The sequence below is a fragment of the Pinus tabuliformis genome, chromosome 3_1, assembly GCF_031772625.1.
Source record: "Pinus tabuliformis cultivar Carrire ecotype Pingquan chromosome 3_1, CPIR1, whole genome shotgun sequence".
NCBI lineage: Eukaryota > Viridiplantae > Streptophyta > Pinopsida > Pinales > Pinaceae > Pinus > Pinus tabuliformis.
In genome coordinates this window covers 360,746,657-360,758,984 of record NC_142301.1, presented here as the reverse complement: position 1 = coordinate 360,758,984, position 12,328 = coordinate 360,746,657, and positions in this window count along the sequence as shown.

Here is a 12,328-nt window from a genome sequence, read left to right as displayed (position 1 = left end):
ATCTCTGGGATGAGGGATCCATATATAGATGTATGCAAGGAGGATGAGTCAGCTCATGAATTGATTAGTGGCTTCTCTCTGTCAGTTCTTGCTTCCACTTGGAGACTGAGAGCCTCTTACTCATCCTTGGTCGAATTCAGTGAGGCAAGTGTCATTGGAGAAGATTCTGGAAGCTTCCATTGTCTTTCCACCTCGCGGAATGACACTACCATTTGTCATTTCCCACCCAACGCACCCTGATAGTGCATTTAGGTGCGTTGCAACGCACCTAGCTAGTGTATTTGGGTGCTATGCAACGCAGCTAGCCAGTGGAGCAGCTGAAATGATCCTGATTTGACTGATTCTGAGCAGTTTCTGGTGGAGAACTTCTGGGAGAAGCTGTAATTTGTTGACCTTGTTCCTTTAGGGGTCGGAACAACACTTTTAGGGACTTATGATCCCTTGGTTTATGGAAATTTCATGCTTAGAGCTGTAAGGCACAAAAATGTCTATAACAAACACATAAACCAAAATTTAGGAGCAATGCCTAGTCTGATCAACGCACCTGTAACACAGTGAATTTGAAATGCAGGGCACCTACTACGCTCGGGAAGTGCGCTGAATTTGAGATTCACAGAACAGACAGTGCGCTGGGCCAGGGACGAGACTTTGATTGGGTTCCGGGTCACAGTTTGCAGTTCAGTTTAGGGATTTTGGCCAAGTAAGTGGTAATCAGTAAATCAATCACAGGGGTAGATCCAAGGACGTTACTAGAGCCACCACAAGGGCAATTAGAGAGTTTGTAAATCAGTTGTTTAATTCATAAATAAAACCTGGAGATTGACTGAAGTGGCATTTATCTACTTTGCATTTGCATAGCAAATGCAGTTTGAAGGCTACCTGGCTCAACTTCAGGCTCCGTCTATAAGTTTTTAAAGTAAATAAATGTAGATAAACAAACAACCTAGTCACTCCCTAGCGGAGTCGCCATTTTGTTACAGGGAAAAGTGTCTATGCAGAACTGCTAATCCCACTAAGGCGGGTAGCTACCTTAGAAACAAACAAAGTAAAACTACTTTCTTTTTCCTTTATGAAAGATATATGAGAGAAGAATAAAGGAGACCAACCTCTGTCTTGCGCTTGGTTCCTTGTTCGATTCCTCTCTCTTCTGATAGTCTTTTGCTAATTGCTTTCTTGTATACCCAGCTTCACAGAGTACTTGTAGAATCAAAGCAGCATAACACTATACGGGAACATGGATCTATTATCATAAACAATCTAGGATCAGATGTAAATTGACCATACAAATGCACAAAAACATAAATTACACAAGAGTATGGAAGAAAACTTGAATAGCTTTATTGATAATCAAGAAAGAGCCAAGAGAGTTACAACCAGTTGTTCTGACCCAGCATCATCCTCTCAGCAAGTAAGCCCTTCTTCACCTCATGCAAAGATTAGATTACCCAACACTATGATGTTGCCTCAAGAAACCAACAACAATTCCTTACAAGATGCACAATTCCCACCTCTCGATCTCTGGGATGAGGGATCCATATATAGATGTCTACAAGGGAGATGAGTCAGCTTGTGATTTGATTAGTGTCTTCCCTTTGATAGTTCTTGCTTCCACTTGGAGATTGATGATCTCTTACTCATCCCTGGTCGAATTCAGAGAGGCAAGTGTCACAGGAGAAGTTTCTGGAAGATTCCATGCTTCTCCACCTCACGGGTTGACACTGCCATTTGTCTCTTCTCACCCATCGCACCCCATAGAAGGGATTTTTGAAATGAAACTCACCCACTGTGTGTATTTAGGTGAGATGCAACGCACTTTGCCTATGGAGCAGGTGAAATGATCCAATTTTGACCAGTTCTGAGTAGTTTTTCATGGAGAACTTCTGGGAGAAGCTGTAATCAGTTGATGTTGCTCCTTTAGGGGTTGGAACAACACTTTTAGGGACTTAGGAGCCCTTGGTTTATGGAAATTTTATGCTTGGGGTTGCAGTGCCCAAAAATGTCTATAACACACCTCCTTTCCAGGAAGTCCAAAATCCACTGCAAATTCAAATCGGCATCCAATGTCCAGCTCTATAATCCTGCACCACTTGTCCTCTCAGCGAATAGTTACCGGCTCATCGTTCTGGGTGCACTCCCAATATACATCTGATTCCATCTGGCAATGCTAATGACCAAAACAAATCCATCCATGACCTTCCCTTCTCTTCTACACAGTCCCTCGGGAATCCGGTCACCTCTTCCATGCAATCACTCACCTTCCAAGTTCCACCCCCATCCCAGGCAGTCCATCCATTGGCAAGGTTTCCTTGCATCAAAAGATTCAAAGACAAAGGCATATACCTACCTCAAAAGTACCATACCGGTCATAGCATGCTCATGGAAATCAATGGACACTATTGGGTACCAGTGCCCCACAATGGCCCTACTCTTGAAGTGTTTTACCAACATACTACTGCATGTTCTAATTTCTTTTGTTTCTGTTGCTAATTTTTGTAGTCTATTTCAACCACCCAACTGGGCATGTTCATTCTTCCTGTACCAAGAACATAACTTCCATTAGATTCAAAATAAAGTGAAATAAATTAAAATCATACCTCATTGGTAGTTCGTCAATAAGGTACACAAGAAGTCAAACTAGCATCTTTGACCAAATCAACATGTATAAAAATATCAGATCAGGTTAGCTCAAAACACAACCATCATAGATCAAAATAAAAAATCACATGTAATCATCACAAACCAAAATCATATATCACATATAATCATCATATACCATAATCATAAATCTCATGAATAATAAAATTGAATTAAAATACCGATACCTATCCTTCATCGATCCTTATTTCTTCCTTTGTTCTTTTGTATAGACACTGGATCCGTTGCCACACCTAGAAAACACCCAATTCCTTCTCCTCTACCAGTTGCACATACGCATTTTGTGCATCACACACATACAACCACACCTAACAAACAACACCATGAAGTACATGCACCTACACTTGACGTACAATAGTACCACCGGTACACTGCACCACCTGCACAAGGTGTGTACAACATCACATGTACATGGCACCACTTGTACAACGTGTACACAACGCCACATGTACACTACACCACTATAAAATGTGTACACAATACCACATGTACACTGTACCACATGCATGACATGTACGCGACACCACATGTACACAACGCCACATGCACAACATGTACCTAGCACCACATGCACACAACACCACTTGTACAATATGTACACAGCACCACACACACGCGACACCACTTGTACAATCATGCACACCACACCATATGTACATAGTACCAATGTACCACATGCACGAAACACCACTTGTACATAACATTTTAAATCCAACACATATATAGCATCATTTATACATAGAATTGCATATCCAACATGCGCATAGCACCATATGCACACAAGACCGCATATCCATCATGCACACAGTACAATATATACACAATACCGCATATCCAACATGTACATAGCACCATTTAAACCCAGTATTGAATATGTAACATTCATACAACACTATCTGTACCATCCTGTACATAACACTGCATAAACAACATGTACACACACTATATATACACAACACCACATGTGCACACATCATATATGAAACATGTACAACATATACAGTATATGCACAACAGTAGTACCACACATCCAAAACCATACTGTCCTTACCAAGAAACCTTGCTTCCAGTGTCTTACCCATGCTTGTCCCTAGCATGTCGCAAACCACACTTCTTTCACTTGGCTGATGTATCCTTCAACATTACCTGTCATAACATAAACATAGGCATAATACAAGTATACAATATCAATTCATATCCACATGATACTGACCTCGTATATTTGTCGTGACTACTCTTCCCAATTGATTCCTCGTAAGACTAGGAACCTCTTCATGTCATTCTCCTGCATAAGAAATCATTCCTCCACAAGAATGATCCCTGAAAACCCTGTCAGACAGTAACATAGATACATGGATACATACATACATATATAAACGTTAGCATAAAACAATCATGATCCTGTCAAACAACGACATACATTCATACATGTATACATATATAAACTTCAACATAATCATGATCAAAAAATAATTACCAGATAACATAAGGTCTAGGTTAAGAGAAATTCCTTATTTATGCACAGGCATTGAGAGAAATAGTTCCCAACATAGCCAAAGCATATGACACCTCTGATCCATTTACTTTACCTTTTCTAGTTACCTTTCTCATGTCTGCACTACTTCTGTCCATTTACCACAATGGACCCAACCAGTCCAACCGACTGTCATAGTCTTACCTTCCGTTACACTTACTCATACACCAAGCTCCATCTGAGTCTTACATCACCTCTTGGGTACCACATATCTCTCCCCGAGATCCATCAACTTTCCTCTTTCCCAAACAATTCCCAAGACTCAAAACAATAAAAGGAAAGACAAGAAACAAACAAGAAGAATACCATAAAAACCAATAATAACATGACTCTGTAAACAAAGTGGTATGGCCATACACTAGACATACAACAAACACCATGAATTAATTCCCATGGTTCCCAAGGAAAGTTCAACCTAAGTCTTCTTCAAGATTTTATGGCAGTCTCTCTTTCCATGCAACTCCTTGCATCATACTTATATAAACACATAACTGTCAATGTATAATTAAGCATACTAATACACCAGTTACCTCATCTAATTGTGCCAAGTACGCTGCTTGCAACTGAACACACATTTCAACCACATGTTCCAAATATCAAGACAATCATATCTATTAATTTGAAATCAATTGTTACCAAGACTAACAATCAGATCATAATATGTAGTCAACTCATAGTCATCAATCATAATACTACAACTATCACCTACTATACTCAAGTACATATCAACTATCTAAAAACATATATTTTAGTAAAATCATCTTAAAACAAGATCATTTGAACACATACTCATATTAAGCAATTCATCAATCATTCAACCACTTGCAAACATACCATGTTATATAAATCAATTAGACAACATAATAGGCACCAAACAATCAAATACCAAATAAATGACATAATCAACTATGAAACACCAAGTATAATACATAAGCAAATTCACACCTTAGTGTACCTCAGGGGAGGCTATCTTTTCTGCATAATAAATCTAGTTAGCGAGATATAACTTTACAACATGTCAACATAAATCATGATATCCATAATAGTAACTAACTAACATGTTCATATTATAGGCTCATAAGCATCTTTCGTTCATGCATAATAATCACATATGTATGATTAGTTTAAATTAGTACGACACCACATCACAAATATGTCATCTCATACCTGAGTATCGCAACCATAACCATCTCCATAGGTCAAACTAGGTTAACACAATACATATAACATCAAGATCTTCAATGCAATGAACATAACCATCACACATATGACCAATCCAAATTACAGCATCAAGATCTCAATGAAATAACTCTAATCATCAAGTTAATAACATATAATAACAATAAGCTATATATCATACTCATCAACAACATACAACATAATCATCAGGTTATCTAATATAAAACAACAATAGCAATGCATACAACTACAGGTTACTATCATTCTTGACTATCTGACACGTGCATATAACCACACTAATCATCTAACATATATCATGAATGTAGCCATAACATCAAATACATTTTCATAAACCTAATGTATATAAGCTTAATGCATATAAAAATCCTTAACTTACATACCTGCATGTTGAACATACAATACATGTATGACAGTCTGCTCTTACCCCAAAGTCCAATGCTGCAACCTCATTATGATGATTTGGATCTCTTGCTTTATCTCAACCAACTCATTAGCATCATAACAACCAATAGCACCATGATGACCTAAATTACATACAATGACTTCACAAGACATGTTTGGCCTACTATACATGCATAACCATATCCACAACCATACATGCATAACAACAACCATTGCTCCATTGTACACATTGCCACATGCAACCAACAATACGCATAAGCAATGCCAAATCAAATACACCTACGCATAAACGCATGTAGTCAAACATAAGCGATCAATTCTTGTAATCAACCTACAATATTGATACATGTAATCAAAATATTCAAAAATGTAACCTAACATACAAGGATGTAAGTAGGCATCAAGAAATCGACATGTAAGTGACATCTAATTCATACATAGTCATTCACATGCTCTAAAAATCAAGACATCGTGTCTATTAATTTGAAATCAGCCTTCACCAATACTAACAACCTATAAGCATACCCCCTTACTATCCATGGTCCACACTAAGGTAGAAGGAGGAAGCTACTATAATGGTTCAATCTCTAATGTCCAATTACGAAAATGGGATCTCCAAATCTCTATTAAATTTAACCAAACTTGAAAAGAAATTGATTTTTATTTCTCATACATTTGTATGAGACTAAGTCAAAAAATTGCACTTATTCCACTTGTAACATAATTACTAAAAACATGCCACTTTTCCATTTCCTTACATGCAACTTTTCAAATTCCTTGCATGCAACCTTTCAAATTTCCTACATGCAACTCTTCAAATTATTTGCATGAAAATAGGAATATATTAGCGACATCCATATTATCATACTACAATACTATTGCATTTTAAAAATAACGTTTTCTTCAAACAATTACCATACTTTTATATTTTCTTCAAACAACTACTATACTATTACATTTGCATGTAAGCATTTCTTTAAACACTTTACATGCAAACTAATATAGCAAAGTATTTGGATAAAAGTAAGCATATCTCACTACAGTAATACTATTACACATCAATGATATCCCCAACCATAAACAACATACTCATTGGGGCATATTATCAAACAATTTGTATGCAATTAATCATTGAACCATTTAAGCATTTCATCAAACACTTTGCATGCAAACTTATATAGTGAATGATTCAATGCATATATCCTAAAATGTAGTAGTAAAAGTTATGGAAACCAAACCATATGATCAATAAAATTATCCCTCACTATGGTTCAAGTTTCAGCTTCTGAGATTACATAGATGAAAAGTTATAACAAAAATACCAACACAATCCTATTTGGTGCACAATTCTAGGAGTATCCAGAAAGCTCGACTTCCACTCGTCATATCTCCTAAATTATAGTGAATAAATGTCTGAAATATTTATCACAATATAACTGGGATTTACCCTCATTGTGGAAAAAATTTCAGCTCCTGAGAGTTCCCAGAAGAAAAGTTATAAAAAAATGTCAACGTGACCCGTTTGAGACCTGATTTTAGGAGCATTCAGAAGGCTCGACTCCCTCTGCTCATATCTCCTAAAATATTGCGACCCAATATCTGAAATTTCTACCACATAATAATTGGTATGTCACCTCAATAAAGACAAACTTTTAGCTTCTGAAATCCTACATAAGAAAATTTATTGCAGAAATGCCAACGTGACCTATTTAAAGGTGCATTCAGGAAGGTCATCTTCCTTAGATCATAATTCCTAAAGTATTATGAACCAATATCTGAAATTTTTACCACATTATCAGTGGGATTTACCTTTAGTATGGAAAAAATTTCAACTTCTAATATGCCACAAAATAAAAGTTATAACAGATATGACATAAATGTCTAAAATTTAACCTTTGTTCTTCATTTCACCTATGATAGAGCCCATCCAGTCCAAGTGTTTGAACCATGCTCTGATACCACTTGTAACACCCTCCATGGTAAATTTTCATATAAAAAAAACATAATAGGAATAGAAATACAATAAACATATCAACTATCAAAATCCATATATACATCAGTACATTTGCACATGAAAATCAAAGGAATGAATTTTTCATATAATGCAATGAACCAACCGGTGATGGGACTACCACGTTCCACCCGACCATAGATTGGCTGAGCCAAGTCTCTCTTCAGCCAATCACCCCTGTGCCATATTCCAAGCATGAATGTGGGACTCATAGAACACATCAAAAAAACACTAATCAATGTGGATGCCACTGGAGTTCTCCGCCTACATCGTGAGGAATTTGAGTGCCTCCTAGTCTCTCAGGATTTACTGTGCATCCGCAGTCTGATCCAGGGATCACTAGGCCCTACACTGAGACATACTCTCCAGGCTTTACCGTGCATTCCATCTTGGAATCACTAGGCCCAACGGAGAGAAAATCCACCTCTTGGCTTTACCGTATATCCCGCCATTCACCGACAAGGATTCCTAGGCCCACCGAGGCACACAATCTGGCTTTACCGCAACCCACAGTCCGGTTCAGGGGTTACTAGGCTAGTGGCTTCGTGCATCCTCAGTCTGGTTCAGGGACCACTACCACCATGTGTTTGTCAATTTGGAGATCCACCCCACTCAGCTTCGAATCCAATCCGACCATCCCCCACAAAACGCATGAGAGAACCCATCTCATCAAAGATATCAGGAAATGGCAAGGCTAGGCTGAAAATACTGTCACACTTGGAAAAACCCATGCCATGGTAGAAAATAAACACATGCAATCCCATGCATGCCAAATCTAGCAAGGAAAATACACATGCAATCCCATGCATGCCAAATCTAGCAAGGAAAATACACATGCAAGTTGATACCTGTAATGAAGCTTGTTGTAGCCGCTTGATCCTGCCTTTTCCTACTTGATCCTTGCTTCCTTTTGCCTTCTTTTCTCTTCTTGCTTCAATGCTAAAGTGCTCCAAGAAAACTCTAAGTGTCCAAGAGTATGAGAGAGAGAGAGAATAATGAGAGAGATCCAAATCTAAACTGACCAAGTCTTGCCCACTGATCCTCATAATCCTTTTTGTTAATGAGGCCTCTATTTTCTTCATTTTCCATTATTTTCCTTCAATTTCCTCCTCACATGCAAAATGTGACATTTCACCTTCCTTTTCTCCTATTATTTTCATACATAAATGTGCCAAAATACCTTTTTTCCTCTTTAATGCCTTAACCATTGCCTTTGCCAAATTCCTTAGCCATAAACAACCAAATGAACACACACTAGGATGTATTGCCCACCATTCAGCTTGGAATAAATCTCCCATCATCCGTGCTATTTATATATTTTAACATGGAATTTTCACCAGGGATGTTACAATAGAGGGAGAGGGTGGAAGTGAGTCCCAAGTCGGATGGGAGGAAGCCCCAACTCTGTTAGGAACACACAACACAACAGGATGTGAAAAAATTTCGGAAGAGCAGTCGACACCGATGTGACAATAACAAAACACAGGGAAAGATAACACGTACAACAACATCGGAGGAGTCCACGCGAGTGTGACGATTTTTATAACAAGTTTATGTGAAATGTCTGTTTGATGTCTGGGGAGGTAACCGACACGGGCAGTACAATGTTAATAGCTCATACAACACATTTTTATTAATATATATGTATTACATCAAATGAATGAGTTCAACTGTTAAACATAGGTTAAAGAAACATGCATTACAAGTGTTCAAGATCAGTCTTACAATAGTTACAATACATGTGCGAAAACGTGCTTTCCGTTAGCAGGTTTCTAAATTAAGTGAAAGTTCCAAGACACATCGTTACACCATACATCACTAACCCCATGGGCAGGGCGTTGGAGCCACTACTTACTCCTCAAAGAAAATATTACAGACTCTTAAAGCTATGTGGGAGGAGCTGAGGTGAAAATTCCTTTTCATGTACAAATGAGGGTGTATTTATAGCCAAGAGTGAAACTAACCCTTGTGGCTGTTCGACTACCTTCATGATTGTTTGACATCCATGACCTTTTGACTTTACATGACTCTTCATATGACAAGTGGGTCTCTTAGACTTCCACGTTACATTACATTCATTGAAAGTATGGCCCACAGTAGAGATGTGCACAACATGACTCATGACAAAACTTGACATGACAATGTTGGTACATTCGTGCTACTGCTAGTGTGCATCTCGAGCTACAGTGTTGCTAGGTGATGGATGTACTCATGGTGTGTCATAGCTTCACCTCCACATGGAAAAGTGCATGGAGTCTTCGATGGTCGTTGGGTTCACTTGATGTTGCATTTTCACGTTGCTCCTTACTTGTATGTTGGCATGTTTGACAGGTTCGTCTGTTCGCAAAAAGTGCATGTTCATCTGTCCGTCCGTGTGAAAAAAAATCCTCACATGTTCGTTCTTCTATCCGTCTACAAACACATATTTTCATGATCATCCATTCACAAGCACTTCTATTTCCATGTAGCGTTTGTTCATCTGTTGGAAAACATGTCCTTCTGCATGTTCTCCCTTTGTTCATCCCATCTGTCATCGTGCCATGTTTGTTTGTGTACTTGTATATGTAGTCACTCATGATGAGATGACATCAAATCCATAAACCTCCTGGTCTACCATGATGCATGATCATTTCAGATAAAGGTGACCGGGAGAGGAGACAAGGTTGTGATTTGCGAGCTAGGATGGAGGCTCTAGACACTGTTGGTAAAACTGCATAGAACTCACTGGTGATAGAGATGGGCAAACTAGATTGACAGTGACTTTCCATGGGATGTGGCTCAGCTAGAGGAGAAAATTGCACAATTTTTGAGAGGAGCAGTCCGGGCTGCGGGAAGGCTGGGCAGACGAAATTTGCGCAATTTTTGGAGGGAGTAGACAGCATGATCCTGGCAGCGAAAACTACGCCATTCCTAGAGGGAACTGGCAGCTGGTTACTGGGACCTTGGTAGCAAAAACTGCATAATTCCTGGAGGGAACTAACAGTCAGCTGCTGGGACCTTGGTAGCAAAAACTGCATAATTCATGGAGGGAACTGACAGTTAGCTGCTAGGACATTGGCAACAAAAACTGCGCAATTCCTAGAGGTAATCGACAGTCAGCTGCTGGATCTTGGTAGCAAAAAATGCACAATTCCTGGAGGGAATTGGCAGTCATCTGCTGGGAGCTGCTAGCGGGGAAAACTACGCTGATGCTGGGAGGCTGGCCTACTGATCACCTCTACACAGTTTCTAAGCTGAGTGGACTACTAGGTAGTAGAGGGCTTGCTCATGAAAACTGTGTAGTTTTCCAGGTGAGCAGCTGGCTGGAAAAACTGTGCAATTTTCTAGGGGAGACAGGGACGGGCACTGGGTGCCTGTCTGGCTTGTATGCGCAATTTTCTTAGTTAGCAGAGCAGGAAAGGTCTGCAGTGTTAGAAAATTATATATTACGGAGCAATGGAACACATAAAATATTGCAAAAATATAAACACAAAAAACGCATAAAACAAGAGAGACACAGATATACGTGGTTCACCTAGTTTGGGCTATGTCCACAAAGAAACAACCAGTCCTTCCTTTTATATTATCCAACAAACTGAAGATATACAACCTACAACAGATCCATTGTAACACCCTCTTTGCTCTCAATCTCCTCTCTCTTTCTCACTAAGAATACAGATCTACATAGACGCAATACAATTCCATCATATATAGTGAGGGGTTGCCTTCTAGGGCAAAAAACCCTAAATTAAACATCACTTCTACTGTCAGATCTCCGCCTAATGAACGACCCAGATTGACTAGAAATTATTATACTTTTACAAGGCAATTTTACATCTATTTTTAGCTTTGGGGGTGCTGCCCCTGAAACCCCCCACCAGGGGGGGGCTCCCCAAAGGTAGCAGCCTCCCCCCCTTGGATCCCCCCTGCAGTGAATATTTTACGGGCAGCGTTTCCACCCCATTTCGAACTGGGGTCCAATGTGGCAATACCTTTGAAAACAGAAGATAACCAGGCTCCACTCCCAACATGCAGCCTTTGTACAATTTTTGAGGGGAGTCAGTCCCGGGGTGTCTTGCCGCGTCAAACTCTCCGTTTGAATAACATGAAGGTTGATTGATATGCTTGCACGCAACGCATCTTGAAATGGCTTCCTTGGTGCTTCTGCAATTTTTTGGGTGACAGTCCAGATGTCAGAGGGGAATCCGGTCGTCAGAACTTCAGCAAAATGACTAAGTGTTTGAACAAGTGAAAATGTGCATACATAATCTTGCAAACACACACTTACATGACTTAATGACGAGATGACTCAAACCATCTAGACACATATACTCAACATGACTGAACGACGGTGTGAGCGACAAGTGCGACGCTTGTGATTGATCGTTGGATGACCATGACAACACTGGTGCGACGGTGTATATGACTCCATTTGTGAGAGTGACAGAGGTTTACATAGTGAACACAAAAAGTACACATGAATTGAAGACCTTGTGTATGACCAGAACATGGTCACAAGCATGAATTTAACATCAACATGAAAAATT